Source organism: Pelobates fuscus, chromosome 1, assembly GCF_036172605.1.
Source record: "Pelobates fuscus isolate aPelFus1 chromosome 1, aPelFus1.pri, whole genome shotgun sequence".
Taxonomy (NCBI): Eukaryota; Metazoa; Chordata; class Amphibia; order Anura; family Pelobatidae; genus Pelobates; species Pelobates fuscus.
In genome coordinates, this window is record NC_086317.1 from 158,265,594 (window position 1) to 158,286,402 (window position 20,809).

Sequence of the window (20,809 nt, forward strand, 5' to 3'; positions counted from 1 at the left end):
GGAGTCCCCCCATAAACTGGACTCCTGGTGGCTTTACTGGTCCTTGTCTTGCATTATTTTTAGCACACGTTACACATCTACGTACAATGGCCTGAGTCAAGTTGGACAATCTTGGTATGTAGAAATGTTTCCTAAGAGATTCTTCTGTACTGTCTCTCCCAGAATGTGTCCCGTTATGATAGTTTTGGACAATTTCTACTGCTAGTGATGCTGGTATGACTATTCTTCCATCTTCTAGCTGATACCACTTGTTCTCCAAATACTTTCCCGGTTCAGTCTTTAACCACTCCTCTTCTTGAGTTGTATAAACTGGAGTCCATTGAGACAGTGGGGTTGGTATTAGAGCAGCTATATGCCCCACATACTCCTGTCTTCCTGATTCAGCGGCACGCTTAGCTGTACTGTCTGCCATCCGATTTCCTTTGGTTACATCACCATCTCCTCTCAGATGCGCTCGACAATGTATAATACCGACTTCTTTCGGCTCCCACACTGCTTCCAATAGTTGTAGGATTTCAGCTGCGTACTTGATTTCTTTGCCTTCTGAATTCAGTAGTCCTCTTTCTTTATACAAAGCTCCGTGGGCATGAGTGGTTAAAAACGCATACTTGGAGTCCGTATAGATGTTCACTCTTAAACCTTCAGCCAATTGTAACGCTCGTGTCAGTGCTATCAATTCTGCCTTTTGTGCTGATGTTCCTTTTGCCAGTGGCCGAGCTTCTATCACCTTGTCTATTGTTGTTACTGCATATCCTGCATAGCGGATCCCTTCTTTCACATAACTACTCCCGTCGGTGTAATATTGAACATCGGGGTTCTGGATGGGAAAATCACGAAGATCTGGTCTACTTGAAAATACTTCATCCATTACTTCCAAACAATCATGTTGACTTTCAGTAGGTTGTGGCAAAAGGGTAGCTGGAGTTAAGGTGTTTACAGTCTCTAAATGCACTCTTGGGTTTTCACACAACATTGCTTGATACTTGGTCATACGGCTGTTACTAAACCAATGATTTCCTTTGTAATCCAACAACGTCTGTACTGCATGTGGGACTCGTACATAAAGTTCTTGACCCAGAGTGAGTTTATCGGCTTCAGCTACTAGCAGGGCGGCTGCAGCTACGGCTCTTAGACAAGGTGGAAGTCCGCTGGCCACTGCATCCAGTTGCTTAGACATGTAGGCAACAGGTCTTTGCCATGATCCCAAGTACTGTGTCAATACTCCCACAGCCATTCTTCTTTGTTCATGTACATACAGGTAGAATGGTCGTGTGTGATCAGGTAGACCTAATGCTGGGGCACTCATCAAAGCCTTCTTCACATCTTCAAATGCCGTTTGCTGTTCTTGAGTCCATAAGAAGGGGTCGTGCTCTGTACCTTTGATAGCTGCGTACAGAGGTTTTGCCAGTATCGCGTAGCTGGGAATCCATATCCTACAGAAGCCTGCTGCCCCCAAGAATTCTCGCACTTGTCTTCTATTCTTGGGTATTGGTATTTGGCAAACAGCTTCTTTTCTCTCTGGCCCCATAATTCTTTGACCTTCAGAGATATGGAATCCCAGATATTTGACAGTTGGCAAACACAACTGAGCCTTCTTTCTAGACACCTTGTATCCTGCCTTCCAGAGAATGTGTAGTAGATCGTGCGTTGCTTGCTGACATTTTTCTTTTGTAACTGCTGCTATCAACAAGTCATCTACATACTGTAGCAATACACACTCTCCTGGGATGGACTCGAAATCCAATAGATCTTGACTTAGAGCTGAACCAAATAGGGTAGGTGAATTTTTAAACCCTTGGGGCAGTCTTGTCCAGGTCATTTGGCGTTTTGAGCCCGTTACAGCGTTCTCCCATTGGAAAGCGAAGATACATTGACTTTCTGCGGCAATTCGGAGGCAAAAGAAGGCATCTTTGAGATCTAAGACTGTGAAGTAAGTAGCCCCGCCCGGAATTAAAGCAAGCAGGTTATATGGATTGGGCACGACTGGATGTATACTAACAACCGCATCATTGACTGCTCTCAAGTCCTGCACAGGTCGATACTCATCTGTACCGGGCTTTTGAACAGGCAGCAATGGGGTGTTCCAGGGGGAAGTACAGAATTTTAGGATACCATACCGTATGAACTTATCCAGATAAGATTGGATGTTCTTCTTAGCCTTCTGCGGGATGTGGTATTGTCTTAGGCTTACTGGATAAACCCCAAGTTTTAGTTCGATTTTAATAGGTGGAATATTGCGGGCCAGTCCTGGTGGGTTGTTCTCTGCCCAAACTCCTGGTATGTTGAATAAGGACTCATCACTCCTAGGGTTTTGGCTAGTCAACACTGTATAAAGTCGCCACTCTTCTTCCTTTGGTACGGATAAAGTCATAATACCTGAAGGTCCATTAAACTTTAAGGATGTTGTTCCATTTGGTAGGAACGTAATCTGCGCTTGCAATTTTGATAGCATATCACGTCCCAGCAATTGGACTGGACATTCAGGCATATAAAGGAATTGATGTTTTACTACGTGGCCTCCCAATGTACAGAGTCGACTTTTAAGAACCGGTTTTTCAGCACTTCTTCCAGTTGCTCCTATCACAGTAATAGTCCTTCCAGATGGAGGAGCAACTAGATTAGTCACCACTGAATGTTCAGCACCAGTGTCGATCATGAACGCACTCCTTTTTCCCCCTATTGATACATCGACCATAGTCTCCGCTCGACCAAGGGGGATGGAGCCCGGTCGGTATCAATAGTCCTCCATGACCGTGTCAGCCAATCCTACAAAGTCCCTACCTTCTCTATCGCGGGGCCTTTGCGCTGCTGGAATATATCTGTCTTCCCTAACACTTCCTCTATTCCCATTACTCCCTCTATTACCATTACTCCCTCCGGGGCCTCCTCTACCTCTCGCTCTGCCTCTAAAGTTTCCATAACCTGTCCTAGGTCTGTCTCTCTCAGACTGTTCTCTTCGCGGACACTCATTTCTCCAATGCCCTTCTTCCCTACAGTAAGCGCACTGATTTCTACTTAGAGGTTCCTCATTCCATCTACTATCGCCTCTATCCGGGCCCCGTCTATCTACGCCTGCGATCGCTACCGCTAGCATATCAGCCTTTTTACGCATCTTACGCTCTTCCTCTTTCTTACTTTCTGTTTCCCTATTCATATAAACCTTATTCGCTACCTCCATTAGTTGGGTGATGGACATACCTGCAAACCCTTCTAACTTTTGTAGCTTGCGCTTAATATCTCCGTAAGCTTGGCTGACAAAGGCGGAGTTCACCATTCGGGAATTATCTGCGTCTTCCGGATTAAAGGGGGTATACAAGCGGTATGCCTCCAATAATCGGTCATAAAAGACACTGGGCGCTTCATCGCTTTTCTGAATCACCTCAACTGTCTTCGACATGTTAATAGCTTTCTTTCCTCCTGCTTTCATGCCAGCAATTATAGCGTCTCTATAGGCTCTGAGTTGAACCATATCAGCACCATTTACATTCCAATCGGGATCGGTGTTGGGATAATGTGTTGCGGCCCATGCTGATGGATTGGCTTGGTTTAAAGTACGGGCTTTATCCTCTAGTGCTTTAATGGCCGCTTGGTTAATTCTTGTCCTTTCCTCATTGTTAAATAAAGTCATTAATAACTGCTGGCAATCAGCCCATGTCGGATTATGCGTCTGTACTATTGAGGTGAACAGATCAGTCATAGCTTGTGGTTTCTCAGTATACGAGGAATTGTGGGTCTTCCAGTTTAAAAGATCGGTGGTAGTGAATGGGACATATACGAAGACTGGGTCAGCGTGTGCCATTTGACCTGCGGCATCGATATAGGCTGACCCGGGATTCAGGCGAAGAGGCATCTGATAGTGCTTTAATTGTTGGGTACCAGTCAGTTGTCGGGTTTGGATGGGGCTACGTAAAGGGGCGTCAGTCATGGGTTCCGGTCGGGGAGAGATAGGGTATGGGGATGTGGGAGCTTGGTTTTGGGAAAAGGTTGTAAATAAAACACTTCGAGTCGAGCTAGATGAAGCTTGACCGGAAGTCTGAAGTGGCGCCAAATCAGGATATTCGTTTTTAATGGGGGTTGGTTCTGATTCCGAAAGGGGAGATTTAGTACGAGGGGGGGTGGATCCTGTACTGGAGGAGGATGCGGAAGTGGATGGGGGTAATGAGGGGAGGGTTGCAGGACTTCCTGCGTTTGCGTCACTTCCTCTTAACGGAAAGTAAGGGGGCGGCAAAGGGATCTCGGACTCAGGGGGCGTGTCCAAAATGGGCCAAACAAGTCCTAGCTACCATGAGGCGACACTGCTCCTCGTGGCATGTCTGAAGCCATTTTGGCGAGTCATTTACGGCCTGTCTCCAACAATCAATATAAGGAAACTGGCCGTAAAGTTCAGGCCTACCTGATACAGCCACGTGTAAGCGCTGTACCAGAGTTGGATCCAAACTGCCACGTGGCGGCCATGCCGCAACCAAAGTAGGCCACTCCCTAGTACACAAAGTGACCAAACGTACAGGAGACATCTTAACCCCAAAATCACAAGTTTTGAATCCCTTTTTAAAATTCTTCACCATACAACCTAAGGGATCCGGAATCGTTGACTGCGACGCACCCATACTTAACAATGGAACGTCGTCGACAACGAATACTATACACGCGTACTATTCAACAGTCACACCCGTTTCCTCTGGCAACAGCACCACGTGGTACAGTTACCAAGTGAAACGTACACAATAACAATAAACACTCAGGGAATTCCCGTACACACACAGCTGTTACACCAGTCACTATATAATCAATATTATGCCCTTTGGCGTAACTATACAGTCACCCACGCTATAATTCTCTATATACGAATTACCCGTCTATAACACACCCCAGTAACATCGTCTTTTACAAATAGCGGTTACAATACGGTTAGCATAGGTCAAAGCACAAGTTACGGTCACAATACAATTATTAGTGGTTATGGTGTTAAAACATGCAATAGACGACAATGATTAGTACTTATATACAGTGTCAGTAAATATACAGGGTTATGGTACCGTGCACTATGATACAGCAACACACTATTAACACTCTCGCTAGACGGCTGAGCTCGCGCTATCTAACAAGATATACACTTTACTAAACAATCGTTAACACATTTACAATTCCCAACTAAACTATTGGCCAGTACCTTGAATGGACTACCTAAAAACAATCTACATACGTTTTGGTTAGCCACACTGCCCAATCACCACATATATAGCGAGCTAGAGGACCGAATTTACACAGACGCCTCTTAGTCGCACTATCAAAAGTCTAGTGGGTTCCAAATTTACACGCCTTCCCACTTAGCCCAGATAGATTGAGAGCTAGCGAACCGAATTTACACAGACGCCGCTTAGTCTCCCGGTCCCTCCGACCTAGTGAACAAAATATACACCCTAGAACGCTAGTCTAGACAAGACACCGGTGTCCGGCTAGGGCTATTTACACCAGAGCCCCGCCTGACTAACAAAATCAAACGGTCTGACTAAAGAGCGTTCGATCGAGCGGTGCGCCTTCGCTCCTTCCCTCTGACAGAGGGGGCAGATACACAGATTCAAAACCCCTTTGGGCCTACCGCACAATCGGTATACCCCTAGTGGGTCCTGCCGTCTAAAACAGCAGTTGTCTTACCTCCTCGTTCCTGAGTTCACACTCATCGACGGGGACACCCCAGCACTTCTCACGTAGAGGCCGATGATCTCCTGGACAACGGCCCAGTGGTGCCGAGACGAAGGGAGGTCCACGCAGAAGTTCAGGGGTGCAGCCGTAGAGAACGTGGGCAAAGATAGACCGTCTCACGCCTCTGCCTCTCAGCTACCGTTGAACGATGAGCTTCCCGGCCAATGCACCAAATGATACCGGAGAAACTGACGGAAGCCAAGCACAGAGAGATGGACACAGGTTTCTTCAGGAAGGAAGAGATTCTTTATTGGATCACCGATCGGGACTCAGAGGGACTAGCGTCACCAAAATACCACAAGTTCTGAGCCCCGGACAATAGTGCAGGCTCCTTATATAGGCATATAACTCCTCCCATATTAAGCTCCACCCGCACATTCTCTTAACCAATCAACACAAATAAGAATTAACTTCCTGTTTGACCGCATGGCCTGTCCAGCACAATGGAGGAGGGGAATACTATATCCTGTATTCTTGCACATGCTCCGTACACTACTGATCGTATCTTTGCCACGTGCAACCAACCGACCGATACGTCAGCATATGCACGTACACATGCCACGTGGTAATCTCGGCCTACTAAATTTATTTTTACCGAGATTCCACCACACCCTCTGTCACTAGTCACCCCCTCTCTCTGTCACTGTGTCACCCCCTCCCTCACTGCCACAAGTCACCACTCCCTCCGTCACTGTGTCACTAATCACTCACTCCCTCCGTCACTGGGTTACTAATCACTCCCTCCCTGTGTCACTGTGTCACCCCACCCTCCCTCTGTCACTAGTCACCCCACCCTCTGTCACCCCTTCCCTCCCTCTGTCATTGTGTCACCCCCTCCCTCTGTCATTAGTCACCCCTCCCTCTGTCACTAGTCACCCCCTCTCTCTGTCATTAGTCACCCCTTCCCTCCCTCACTCTGTCCTTAGTCACCCCATCCCTCCCTCTGTCACTAGTCACCCCATCCCTCCCTCTGTCACTAGTCACCCCTCCCTCTGTCACTGTGTCACCCCCTCCCTCCCTCTGTCACTAGTCACCCCTCCCTCTGTCACTGTGTCACCCCCTCCCTCCCTTACTCTGTCACTAGTCACCCCCTCCCTTACTCTGTCACTAGTCACCCCCTCCCTTACTCTGTCACTAGTCACCCCCTCCCTCACTCTGTCACTAGTCACCCCCCCTCACTCTGTCACTAGTCACCCCCTCACTCTAGTGACAGTGAGGGAGGGGGAGGGTGTGACTAGTGATAGAGGGAGGAGATGACTAGTGACAGAGTGAGGGAGGCATAGGGTGACTAGTGACAGAGGGAGGGAGGGGGTGACTAGTGACAGAGGGAGGGAGGGGGTGACTAGTGACAGAGGGAGGGAGGGGGTGACTAGTGACAGAGTGAGGGAGGGGTGACTAGTGACAGAGGGAGGGAGGGGGTGACTAGGGACAGAGGGAGGGTGTGACTAGTGACAGTCACCCTCTCCCTCCCTCTGTCACTAGTCAACCCTTCCCTCCATTACTCTGTCACTAGTCACCCCCTCACTCACTCTGTCACTAGTCACCCCCTCTAGTCACCCCCTCACTCTGTCACTAGTCACCCCCTCACTCACTCTGTCACTGTCACTAGTCACCCTTTCCCTTGCTTACTCTGTCACTAGTCACCCCCTCCCTCACTCTGTCAGTAGTCACCCCCTCACTCTAGTGACAGAGTGAGTGAGGGGATGACTGGTGACAGAGTGAGGGAGGGAGGTGGTGACTAGTGACAGAGTAAGGGGGACAGTCACCCCCTCCCTCACTCTGTCACTAGTCACCCCCTCCCTCCCTGACTCTGCCTCCAGGTACCCCCTCACTCTGCCACCTGTCACCCTCTCCCTCACACACTCTGTCACCTGTCACATATGCATTCACACTGACACTACATCCAGACATGCACAAGTGCATTCACACAGACTCAAATACAAACATGCATTAATACACAGGTCTTCACAATATACACATCCAAGGAGATGCTGTATTACATGAAAGTTGTATTTAAAGGGACACTATAGTCACCCAGACCACTTCAGCTCAATGAAGTGGTCTGGGTGCCAGGTCCCTCAGGTTTTAACCCTTCAGATGTAAACATAGCAGTTTCAGAGAAACTGCTATGTTTACTTAGCAGGGTTAATCAAACCTCTAGTGGGTGTCATCCTGACGTGCAGAACGTCTATAGGAAAGCATTGAGAAATGCTTTCCTATGGACTGTTTGAAAGCGCACTTGCCGCGCATGCGCATTTCGCTCCACTCATGAGCTGACGTCGGCGGGGGAGGAGAGGTCACCAGCGCCGAGGGGGCCCGGTGCTGGATAAAGGTAAGCTGCTGAAGGGGTTTTAACCCCTTCAGCGCAACGGGAGGGGGACCCTGAGGGTGGGAGCACCCTTAGGGCACTATAGTGTCAGGAAAACAAAGCGGTTTTCCTGACACTATAGTGATCCTTTAACATTTGTTTAATGCACATATATTTGTGCATTCAAAGGGCCTGGGATCTAATTTTGCCCGGGGGCCCCAAAGGCTCTCAGTCCGCCCCTGCCCCTAGTCATGGGACACTGAGCTTGGCTTTAACCTCTATCAGATGTTTGGAGACCTTACAAACTGACAGCCACCGGCTCAAAAACAGGGTTCAGGAGAAAGAACAAGGTAATAAACAATTGTGATTTTCGCATTGAGTGTACGAACTGTAGGAATTATGGTAACGTTTCCAAAACGGCACTTGGTTACCAAAATTGGGCTCACAAAAAAAAAAAAAAAAATATATATATATATATATATATATATTGTTGCCCCCAAGAACAGTGGGGTACTATAAGAAATGTTAAACGTTCAATGAAAATAACTTTGCAGTCTTTAGACCTGAGGTAAAGGTGAGCGCTGGGAAGGTGTCCCTACTGTGCCTCATTGTCAGCCAGTCCCTTGAGGCTGTCTTGGGTCCGAGGACCGAGGGCTTCTGTTCCGCGGTACAAATGTTGCGGTGCGCTCTGGGTCCCAATTGGTAGTAGAGGGTCTTGAGGGTGAGTTGGCGGTCGGTGGGTCCAGTCCCAAGGCCTGTATTATTGTGGGTGCCTCTTCCATGGAGGCAAGTGTGAGTTGGGATCCGTTCTGTGGTATCACCAGGGATCCGTGTGCCCCCCATCGATAGGTGATGTCTGCTGCCCTCAGTCTGTTGGTGAGGGAGCTGAAGGTTTTGCGCCACATGAGGGTAGACTTTGTAAGATCCTGGAAAAAGGTTAGGCTAGCGCCCTCAAATATCAGGGGTGTTTTACCTTTTAATGCAGACATGACCTGAATCTTGTCGTGTACATTTGGGCACCTGAGTATCACATCTCTGGGTGTGTTTGAGCGTATTTTTGAGGACGTAGGCAGGCGGTAGATCTCCTCAGTGACCATCTTCTTGACCGTGGTGTGAGGCAGAATAGTGGCCAGAAGGCGCCTTGTGTAGTGCGGTAGTTCATCTGGCAAGATGGCTGCCGGGATGCCTCTAATTTTTATATTAGTGCGCCGATGGCGTTCCTCCATGGTTGTCTGCTGTGCCATTATGGCTCTTTGTTGCGCCTGAAGGTGGTGCATTGATTCTTGCAGCTCAGCTAGGTGAGTTTGCATGTCTGTAATGTGTTTTTCATTAGTGTGTACCCTGTTTATAGTGGCAGTGATGTCCTTTTTGATGGGGGCCAGTTCTGCCGCAAGGATTTTATGGAAGTCCGATAATAGGATTTTTAAATCATGCCTGGATGTTGGGGTCATGTCTGCTGGAGGGTCTAGTTGGTGTTGTGGCCCTATGTGGGCTTCTGAGGTTGTTTCTGCCTCCGGTTGATCCGTGTGTTGGTAGTGGGGCGCCGTACGCGGCGTGTCCGCGGGAGTAGTTTTAGCCGGAGCAGGCCTTTGAAGCATGTCCCGGTTTTGTTCTATGGCTTGTGGGCGCTGTGAGCGGCGGCCCATGGCTGGTGTGTGTGCCGGATGGTCTGACCTTTGGAGGGAGGCTTCGTCCCGCGCTTGTCGCGCTCAGTAGCAGCCGAGTAGTTTCTCCAGGTCTGGGATTGTGAGCGTGGGTTAGGCCCCAACCTTCCGTCTCCGCTTCTGCTGGGTGGAAGCCGCAAAGAAGGGCATCGATCGGCTCGGGAGTAGGTAGGGAGTCCAGCTGGGGGCTGGAGGAGGTTGGATCGGCTGAGGGTGTCGGGATTTTTAATAGATTGTGCCCGTTTACTGGGGAGCTTGTCGAGATGGCGTCCGTTTAGCTGGTTAAGCTCCGCCCCCACGCTGCTGTATTTTAGCTCTGAATGACGTTTGACTTGCGTGACTTATCCGCCACCAACTAGGGTTCAAGCCACCATGTTTTAGGGCACTTTCTGCCTGTGAAACAAACATCAAATTTTCTGGCCGCTGCTACAGCAGCGGCTGCAACAATACCAAATTTTTCAGGCATGTGTACATGCCTAATTTTTAGGCCCACTGGTGCAGCACTGTGGCTTCAAAAACCAAACCAAAAAAAAATCCTCCAAGATGGCACCAATATACCAGTGGTCTAAGCATCTTCCCACCTTGGCCTAAAAAGGGGAGGTGATTCAACAATTAAAAATCGCTGCCATTTACACGTCCACTGATAGGAGACGCGGAAGGTATTAAACTGATATGAACAATACTAAACTCACCACTCCTATCTGGTGGCACATTAGCTTGCCCGCGCAGTGCCCCAAATTTCAAGTAAGAGGACCGACCAAGCATCTTCTTCCATCTCCCTGTTACATAAATCAATGCCATATCCATAGAAATTGTACATAATATCCAGGAGAGTTTTACAGGGCCATATCATGTCGCCTGTTGAAAGAGGTGACCTTGCTTGGGTCCCAGGTGTGCGGTTCCTAAAATGGCTGCCATATACACGTCCACTGATAGGAGACGCGGAAGGTATTAAACTGATCAGAACAATACTAAACTCACCACTCCTATCTGGTGGCACATTAGCTTGCCCGCGCAGTGCCCCAAATTTCAAGTAAGAGGACCGACCAAGCATCTTCTTCCATCTCCATGTTACATAAATCAATGCCATATCCATAGAAATTGTACATAATATCCAGGAGAGTTTTACAGGGCCAAATCTTGTCACCTGTTGAAGATGTGACCTTGCTCGGGTCCCAGGTGTGCGGTTCCTAAAATGGCTGCCATATACATGTCCACTGATAGGAGACGCGGAAGGTATTAAACTGATATGAACATTTACTAAACTCACCACTCCGAGTGCTGTTATTTATTTAATTTTTTTGTGGTGAGGCTTTACAGGACAGAGTGCTTCTCCACGGGACATGTTAACTCACAGGCAGCTGGATCATCAAGGAACCAGAGCAGCTTGAACGAGGTGACCTTGGTCGGGTCCCAGGTGTGCGGTTCCTAAAATGGCTGCCATATACACGTCCACTGATAAGAGACGCGGAAGGTATTAAACTAATATGAACAATACTCCACTCCTATCAGTAGGTCCGTCCCATTGTGATTTATGCCCCCCATCCACCGCGCAGGGATGGGGGCCGGGAGGGAGGAAAGTAGGCCCCCCCATTGTGATTTATGGCCCCCACCCACCGCGCAGGGGTGGGGGCCGAGGGGGGGAGGACAGTAGGTCCCCCCATTGTGATTTATGGCCCCACCCACCGCGCAGGGGTTGGGGAGGACAGTAGCTCCCCCCAGTGTGTATCATGGGCTTTGAGGACAGGTGTCAATCCATACCTGCCAAGTGACCCTATGTAGGGGGAACAGTCCCTATTCTGCTCTGTGTCAGTGTGTATCATGGTCTCTGTGGACGGGGAACAGTCTCTATTCTGCTCTGTGTCAGTGTGTATCATGGTCTCTGTGGACGGGGAACAGTCTCTATTCTGCGCTGTGTCAGTGTGTATCATGGTCTCTGTGGACAGGGAACAGTCTCTATTCTGCTCTGTGTCAGTGTGTATCAGGGGTTTTGAGGACAGGTGTCAGTCCATATCTGCCAAGTGACCCTATGTAGGAGGAACAGTCCCTATTCTGCTCTGTGTCAGTGTGTATCAGGGGTTTTGAGGACAGGTGTCAATCCATATCTGCCAAGTGACCCTATGTAGGGGGAACAGTCTCTATTCTGCTCCGTGTCAGTGTGTATCAGGGATCATTAGGATAGGTGTCAATCCATATCTGCCAAGTGACCCTATGTAGGGGGAACAGTCCCTATTCTGCTCTGTGTCAGTGTGTATCAGGGGTTTTGAGGACAGGTGTCAATCCATATCTGCCAAGTGACCCTATGTAGGGGGAACAGTCTCTATTCTGCTCTGTGTCAGTGTGTATCAGGGATCATTAGGATAGGTGTCAATCCATATCTGCCAAGTGACCCTATGTAGGGGGAACAGTCCCTATTCTGCTCTGTGTCAGTGTGTATCAGGGATTTGACTATCTTTATTCAGATTCAAAAATTACAATTCCAGGAAAAATTTAACAAACATTTACAAGAACATGTTATGCACATCATAGAAACAACGTGAACCTCTTTAACCCCGTAAGGACACATGACATGTGTGACATGTCATGATTCCCTTTTATTCCAGAAGTTTGGTCCTTAAGGGGTTAAAGCCACAAACTTAAGACAAAAAATACGTACACACAATGTGTAAGGGTTTGAAAGAATATTCTGAATCCTTACATGTTTACTTTATCGTTTGTTTGATTTTTGTGAACCATATATAAACTACAAGCAGCGTGAAAACTATAAAAACTCAAGTGGCCATGCTGATCAAATTAAATAGTATGCTTTACACAGCGTATAAGGGTGATGTCACAGCACAACGGGAATGTAACAGGGGAAGAGGTGAAAGTCATCCTCCCCCTCCCACGACCCCGCCATATCTGCCAAGTGACCCTATGTAGGGGTAACAGTCTCTATTCTGCTCTGTGTCAGTGTGTATCATGGTCTCTGTGGACGGGGAACAGTCTCTATTCTGCTCTATGTCAGTGTGTATCATGGTCTCTGAGGACGGGGAACAGTCTCTATTCTGCTCTGTGTCAGTGTGTATCATGGTCTCTGAGGACGGGGAACAGTCTCTATTCTGCTCTGTGTCAGTGTGTATCAGGGGCTTTGAGGACAGGTGTCAATGTTAGGTGATTTCTGCCCTTTATGGATTAAAAGCAGACTCTGCATCAACTGTGTAATTTTCCATGGGAGTTTTGCCATGGATCCCCCTCCGGCATGCCACAGTCCAGGTGTTAGTCCCCTTGAAACAACTTTTCCATCACTTTTGTGGCCAGAAAGAGTCCCTGTTGGTTTTAAAATTCGCCTGCCCATTGAAGTCAATGGCGGTTCGCGCGGTTCGCGAACATTTGCGGAAGTTCGCGTTTGCCGTTCGCGAACCGAAAATTTCGGGTTCGCGACAACACTATTCCCCACTAAGTATTTACAGCCATGTTTCCTATCCACCAAGGATTTGTTTCTTTTTAAATACCATATCGAAATCTCATTGTTGGGATTTCTTTCCTGAAAGAAACCTACTAAGCAGCCTCCCCCTCGTAATAAGTGCACACAGTTTAGGCGGCCAATGAGGAACTGTAAGGTACGCAAATTAACCTTCCTCGTCTCCCGAACCTCCTCCACAGCCCGACAAAACGCACGGAGCTTCTCCTGTGGCAATCTCCACTCCCCTTTACTTGAATCATTCCCAGACTGAACACTGATCACTCCATCCAACACTTCAAGATTAAAGTTCTTAAAGGGAAGTTTATCACACAGTTCAATACCATAAAAGGAGTTTATGTATATTCTGGCTTTCTGATACATTACCAAAACTTTATATATAACTTTATATAAACATACATCCTATTGTCCTATATAGCTCTTTTTCAGTACTCCTGCTAAATCAGATTGATCAGTATTGCTTCAGACCTGAGGAAGAGAGGAATACTCTCGAAAGCTTGTCTTTGAAATACTATGTTCGTCCCATAAAAAAAAGGTATCATTGCATACTGCAATACTCTGGTATTTTGGCTGTGTGCGGGAGCATGGGCAACAAGGAAGGTAAATCTGGTCCTGATTGATGTACTTGTATTGAAAATGAAATACTCTGGGATTCTTCTTTATATGTCTCCTAATTATCCCAAATCTGGCAGGACGGTCTTGATTTTTAGATCCTCTCCCACCGTCCTAACTTAGCTTCCCTGGTGTCCTGCTTGTGGGTACACCATTGACACGTCCCCAACAAGCATAGCACCCCCTCTCAACAGCATCCCAAATCTATGGACGCTGGGGTTGGGAGTTATGCAATTAAAGGCATAAAGTGAATTGTCATCCTAGTTTAACTCATCAGTGCAGTTGATGGTGGTTAATCAGGCTTTAGCATACACATTTATCCATATTAACCCGTTAAGGACCAATTACAAAATAATGCCATCATAACAAATCAGCATTTAAAAATCCAAAGGGTCTTGATTGATAAGAGTTTTGTGATGGTATGAAATACCGTTTAAGGGGTTAAACACCATTTTGAGATCCTCCCCAACTCACAAAGTATTTATAGAGTCAATAATGACAATTCAAAGCTTCTAGTGAAGTGTTTGCAATTGTTCTCTTTGTAAGAGCAGTCTGAAATAATAAATACTAGTAGATAATTATTAACTTGTTTAGTCACCAGTCAGATGGACTATAAATTAGAGTCAAGGGCTTCTCACTACAAAAAGGACAACAGCATATATAATCTCAGCAGGTATGTTACAGATATTTCTATTGTGTATCCACAGTTATTTTTGTATGCATGTTAAAATGCAGTTTTGTTGATTTTTTTTATTTGGTGGATTGGGAGAAGATGTCGGAAAGATAGGAAAGGTTTATTTAAAGGGACACTGCAGGCACCATAAAAAGCTTCAACGAATTGAAGTGGCTATGGTGTCTAGAATCTCTAGGAGGCAGGTACCACACCACTATTAAACAATATACTCGCCATTTAGTAGATATTCTCGGTCACATATTCCCGCATCCTAGCCTCAAATGTAGATATGGTGGAGGCTGGCATAGCTATGGACTGGAGCAGCAGTTGGCTAAAGGTGCTCCAGCTCTGCTTTGTCACCATGGGGGACAAGGCTGCAGGCTGCCATTGTAAAAGCATGTCTACTAATTTGTGAGTATACCGGTTAGTAGTGATGTGGAATCCAGTCAGGTAGATTCCAGGCACCATAACTACTTCTGTTTCCTATAAATATTCACAGCGTCCCTCCCTGGCCACAACTCTCATCCAGTATCTCCCACCATTTAAAATCTAGTATCCTAAAATAAAAAAAATTAATAAGCTTGGTAAAAATATATATATATATATTTTGACTCACCTGTATTAAATGTGCAAATGCAATATAACTATAATTATTAAATAAAAAAGCAGAAAACAACAATTTTGTTTGCCGCTAATATGCTAACACATTAAGGTGCAGATATGCAGTCCTGAAAAATAGTGTCAGAATCTTATGTAATGCAGTCCCTTTTTTTTTAAAGGGACACTATAGTCACGCAGACAACTTCAGCTCAATGGTCTGGGTGCCAGGGCCCTAAGGTTTTAACCCTTTACATGTAAACATAACAGTTTCAGAGAAACTGCTATGTTTACATTTGGGGTTAATTCAGCCTCTAGTGGCTGGCTGTCTTCCAGACAGCCTCTAGAGGCGCATCTGCGACGCTGGAGGCGAATTTCGCCTCCATTGCGCAGAGCGTCCATAGGAAAGCATTGAGAAATGCTTTCCTATGGACTCTTTGAATGCGCGCGCGGCACATGCTGCGCATGCGCATTCGGCTCCAGTGACGGACGGGGGAGCTGACATCGGACAGGGAGGAGAGGTCACCAGCGCCGAGGGAGCCCGGCGCTGGATAAAGGTAAGCTGCTGAATGGGTTTTAACCACTTCAGTGCCACGGGAGGGGGACCCTGAGGGTGGGGGCACCCTCAGGGCACTATAGTGTCAGGAAAACCGCTTTGTTTTCCTGACACTATAGTGATCCTTTAAGTAAGTAGCAGTACCTAAACACATTTAAGTGCACTTTGAAAGTAAAATAAAATAAACACAGGTTATATAGTACACCCTGAAGTGCCCTCACCCACTCTTTTGAACAATATTTGATTCAACAGATAACATTTACCATTGGTAAATTTTGCGATGGGCATAATATTTTTTCTCTGCTAACAAACATACAAGAGATTAGGCACCCTGTCTGCTCTTCTGGCATTGTCTGTCTGCCTGCTACCTGTGTTGCTCAATAGTAAGTACTGTTTGGTTGTCTTTGGCCTGCCCACTACCTTTATAAAGGGGAAGAGAATTGGAGAAATTCCCTTTGCTGGTGGTCATCCGGCTTGTGAAGAATTTCTTCTGCCGAAAAAGATTTGGGAAATCCAATCAGACAAACCAAAAGGCAGCCAAAATGGGCCAATCAGTGTATGGCAAAATATATACCCAATGTTATGACATTTTCATGCCATTTGGTTTACAGATCCAGGGAGAAAAAGTAACCAAAAAAGGGGGAAAAGAAGAGCAATTAAAAAAAACTAAAGTGAAAAAATGCCTGATATTGATCTAAAATGTAAAATTCAATTTGGGGTTTCATCAATAAGCAACAAATTGCAATTCATTGAAAACCAGAAATGCAAAATTAGTCAAAAAAAACAATTTGGAAAAATTTCACCAGTTCATCTTTAATCACAAAATGGCTAATTTTGCACCTTGGTTATCAGTTCTCTAGACCAGGAATAGGCAGCCTTCGGCACTCCAGATGTTGTGGACTACATCCCCCATAATTCTCTTACACCCATAATGCTGGTAAAGCATCATCGGAAGTGTAGTCCAAAACATCTGGAGTGCCGAAGGTTGCCTATGCCTACTCTAGACTGTAAGCTTGTTTGAGCAGAGTTCTCATCTACCTATTGTTCCTGTGTCATTGTGCCATTGTCTCATTTATTGTAAATCCCCCACCACCTTTATAATATTGTAAAGCGCTGCGGAATTAGTTGGCGCTATGCAAATACCAATAATAATAATAATGATAATAATTACAATTTACTGTTGAATATGGCTTAATAATAACTTTTGAATTCGCATTGAATTCTCAGCAATTCATTTTTTGTGAATAACCCTGAACATCTGTGTGTTTTGCACAATTGTAAATATCTCTGATTCGCAGGAAGATGTTTGAAATGTAACTTTGTTTTTAGTGTAGACACTAACAGAGCAAATAATGAATATTTACTTTTAGGGATCCGTGTATACTTAGTCTTGCACATCATTCAGGTTATTGGCACACTTACTGGGATGTTTATGGTGGGCGAGGGCAGTGTGTGCTAGACATGAACATGAAGTTCTACTAGAAACTGCTTTTGTCCCAACTTTAGGGGATATTTATCAACTTGTCATGGTCTGAAAAATTGTGTAAAGCTGTAAAAGTGAAGTAATCACTAATGAAATGTACCAGATGACTCGTCACTGGTTTCTGGTTCCTCAACTTTTAAGTTTAAAAATAGCTGAAAATTCTCCAAGTCAGGTATGTTTCCAGTTCAGCTTCTGAAGGACGACTATAGACACCCAGAGCACTTGATCTTAATGAAGTGGTCTGGGTGCAATGGCCTGTCATTTTCGTCCTGCAGTGTAAATCATTGCCGTTTTATAACTACAGCAATGTTTTCATTACAGGGCTAAACACACCTCTAGTGACTATCACTAGTGCTGGGTGATGATTGGCTTCAAATGTCCACTATGCATACTCCTTTTGCTTCTCGTTCCCAATGCTTTTTTATGAGAAGCATTGGATTAAACGAGAAGACAAATAGGAGACTTCCTATGGGACTATGTAACCCCGAGCAGAGCACGTGGCTGCACGAAGTGAGTCTTGGTGTTTGAAAATAGGTGAGTAAACCACTTTTTACTTTTTTTCCATTTCATTTTAAGGAGCCCTGATTCTAAATAGTTGTATAATAATAATACTTGTTCGTATTCTTATAGAATCACTATAGGGTCAGGAACACAAACATGTATTCCTGACCCTATAGTGTTAAAACCACTATCTAGCCCCCCTGGCACCCTCATGCCTTCATAAATCTAGTAAAAACCTTACTATATGCAAGCCTGAAGCTGTAACTCTGCATGCTGTTAGACTCAGAAAAACAAGCAGTCTGCTGACATCATCAGAAGTGGTAGCCTGATCCAATCACAGTGCTTCTCCATAGGATTGGCTGAGACTGACAAGGAGGCAGATCAGGGGCAGAGCTAGCATGATTCAAACACAGCCCTGGTCAATCAGCATCTCCTCATAGAGATGAATTGAATCAATGAATCTCCATGAGGAAAGTTCAGTGTCCGCATGCAGAGGGAGGAGATATTGAATGTTTGGATGCAGTTTAGGCAGCCATGACCCAGGAAGGATCTCTAACAGCCATCTGAGGAGTGGCCACAGAGGCGTACCTAGGGTCTACAGTGCCCTTGGCCAGTCCCCCCCCCCTCTCCTTGTCATGAAAAAACAAAAATTTAATTTTTTTATATCAAAGTGTTCCACTATGTAAAGGGAAGCTAAATAAATAAATCTAGCATTATATTTTGTCTCCTCATCCACCATGTCCCATAAAAAGTGAAGAAGAGGAATTGAAAGTCACCCAAAGCCCCCCTCTCTATATGAAACCACTACAAGGAAAACTCCATCAGCTAGTGCACATGAAACCACAAATCTTCTTATACAATGCTTTCCCAATAATGCCAATGATAGGGTTTGCTCTAATGCAGCGTTTCCCAAACCAGTCCTCAAGACCCACCAACAGTCCAGGTTTTGTTAGTATCTCCATTGAAATAAAACAGGGAAATACATAAATCCTGGAGTGTTGGTGGGCCACGAGGACTGGTTTGGGAACCAGTGCTCTAATGAATATGTTATCAGCTTTAAATCATAAATATATATTAACACTTTGGTGATGATGGTGATGTGCCAGTGGAATGCTTGTCACCATATTGCAAGCTTAACACAGGCACATCACATCTTTTTACAAGCATAACACAGGGTAATCACACCATATTAGTGCCGAAACCAGGGGGCTGGCTGCACTCACCTGAACATGCATAAATAGGGTTCTGCTGGGAGCCAATTTATAGAATAAAAAAGAGAAAATCCAGAGCACTCCCTTAACCACTAAACAGCAACTTCGGTGCTGACAGATTTTTTTAGTTTTTTTAAAAACTTCAAGTTACTTACAGTCTCCCTCCCATGTCCCTTGCCTCCTATCCATGTCCCCCTCCCATGTCCCTTACCTCCTATCCATGTCCCCCACCCATCTGTGTCTTCCTTCCCTTCATGTCCCCCACCCATCCGTGTCTCTCTCCCCCCATGCCTCTCTCTCCCCCATGGCCCCTTCCCATGTCACTCTCTCTTTCCATGCCCCTTCCCATGTCACTTTCTTTCCCCATGTCCCCTTCCATGTCACTTTCTTTCCCCATGTCCCCTTCCATGTCACACTCTCCCCCCTTGTCCCCATCCCATGTCACTCTCTCTCCCTATGCCCCCTCCCACGTCACTCTCTCTCCCGATGTCCCCCTCTCCCCATGCCCCCTCCCATGTCACTCTCTCTCCCCATGTCCCCTCCCATGCCTCTCTCTCCCCATGTCACTATCCCACGTGTCTCTGTCCCCCTTGCCTCCCTCCCATGTCTCTGTCCCCATGTCTCTCTCTCTCCGTCCTCCATGCCTCCCTCCCATGTCTCTCTCTCCATCCCCCATGCCCCCCCATGCCTTTCTCTGCCCCCCATGATGTCCCCATCCCATGTCTCTCTCTGTCCCCTATGCCCCCTCCCATGTCTTTGTCCCCATATGCCCTCCTCCCATATATTTCTGTTCCTCATGCCCTCCTCCCATGTATTTCTGTTCCTCATGCCCCCTCCCATTTATTTCTGTCCCCCATGCCCCCTCCCCTGGCTCTGCCCATGCCCCTCTCCCCTGTCTCTCTCTGATGGTCGCCCTCCCTGCCATTTTACCTGCTAGAGCAGGTGGCGGTGCGTTCTCACACTGAGCACCGGGTAGTCACGTGACACCCGGCGCACCTACCCAGAACGGAAGGAGGGGGAGGAGCTCCCCCCTCTTAGTGAGTACTGTGCGTGCAGTCAGGGCTGGTGCAAGGATTTTTAGCTACACAGGTGAAGATGCATTTTGCCGCCCCCTTCCCCCCCCTCCCCGCAAAAAAAATTGCATCTTCACCTATGTGTCTTGTAACCCCCCATTTTGAATTTCTCACTTTATTACCCTCTTTAGTGTTTCATATCCCCTCTTTTGAATGTATTACCCCTCTTTAGTGTGTCTTACAACCTCCGTTGTTTGTCTCTTACTTACACCCGTCCTCTTTTTGTGTCTCTTACCCCCAGCCCCTTTCTTTGTTTTTTCTTTTTCTCCACCACAGTCCCTCTATGTGGCTATTTCTCCCCTTAGTCTGTTTTGTGTGTCCCTCCCTTTGTGTGTCTTTTCTTCCAAGCCACGTAGACATAGATATGCAGGCAAAAATACATACATACAATCATAGAGGCACACAGACATTGTTTTTTTTTTTTAAAGCACACAATCAAACAACGTCATACAGGTACACTGTCATACAAACACAGACATAATCATACAGAGACATACAGACACAGAGAGACACAGGCAGAGACATAGACACACAGGCAGAGACATACAGTCACACGGAGACATACAGACACAGTCACACGGAGATATACAGGCAGAGACATGCACACACAGGGGTGTGTTTACCCCAAGGCAAACAAGGCATTTGCCTTGAACGGCACTTTCTGGGGGGCTGCAAAAAAAGCCACCCCCAATTGCCCTGGCAGCCTTGCCAGCCTCTCTTGTCCTGGCCACCTCAGGGCCCCCCAGGCTGGCAGCGGCGGCACTTTCCGGGTGGGTGGCGAGGGAGCACTAATACTCCTGTTCAGCTCCCTTGCGCGCACCGCAGTGATGCTGGAGCCGGAATATGACATCATTCCGGCTCCGGCATCACTACGTGGCGTGCGAGGGAGCTGAACAGGAGGATTAGTGTTCCCTCGCCGGCTGCAGTGACCGTCCGCCCAGCAGCCCCACTGGATCCCAGGAAAA

At 46.7% G+C, this 20,809-nt stretch overlaps 1 protein-coding gene across 1 annotated transcript in view; it reads left to right on the plus strand.

The window, feature by feature from the left end:
* Nucleotides 1-14,338: 14,338 nt before the first annotated feature.
* The window catches only part of LOC134608431 (complement component receptor 1-like protein), a 59,162-nt gene continuing 52,691 nt past the window's right edge, over nucleotides 14,339-20,809 (plus strand). The window contains exon 1 of the mRNA XM_063451235.1: nucleotides 14,339-14,423. The gene's annotated coding sequence lies outside the window, so the exon portion shown is untranslated. The remainder of the gene's footprint in view (nucleotides 14,424-20,809) is intronic.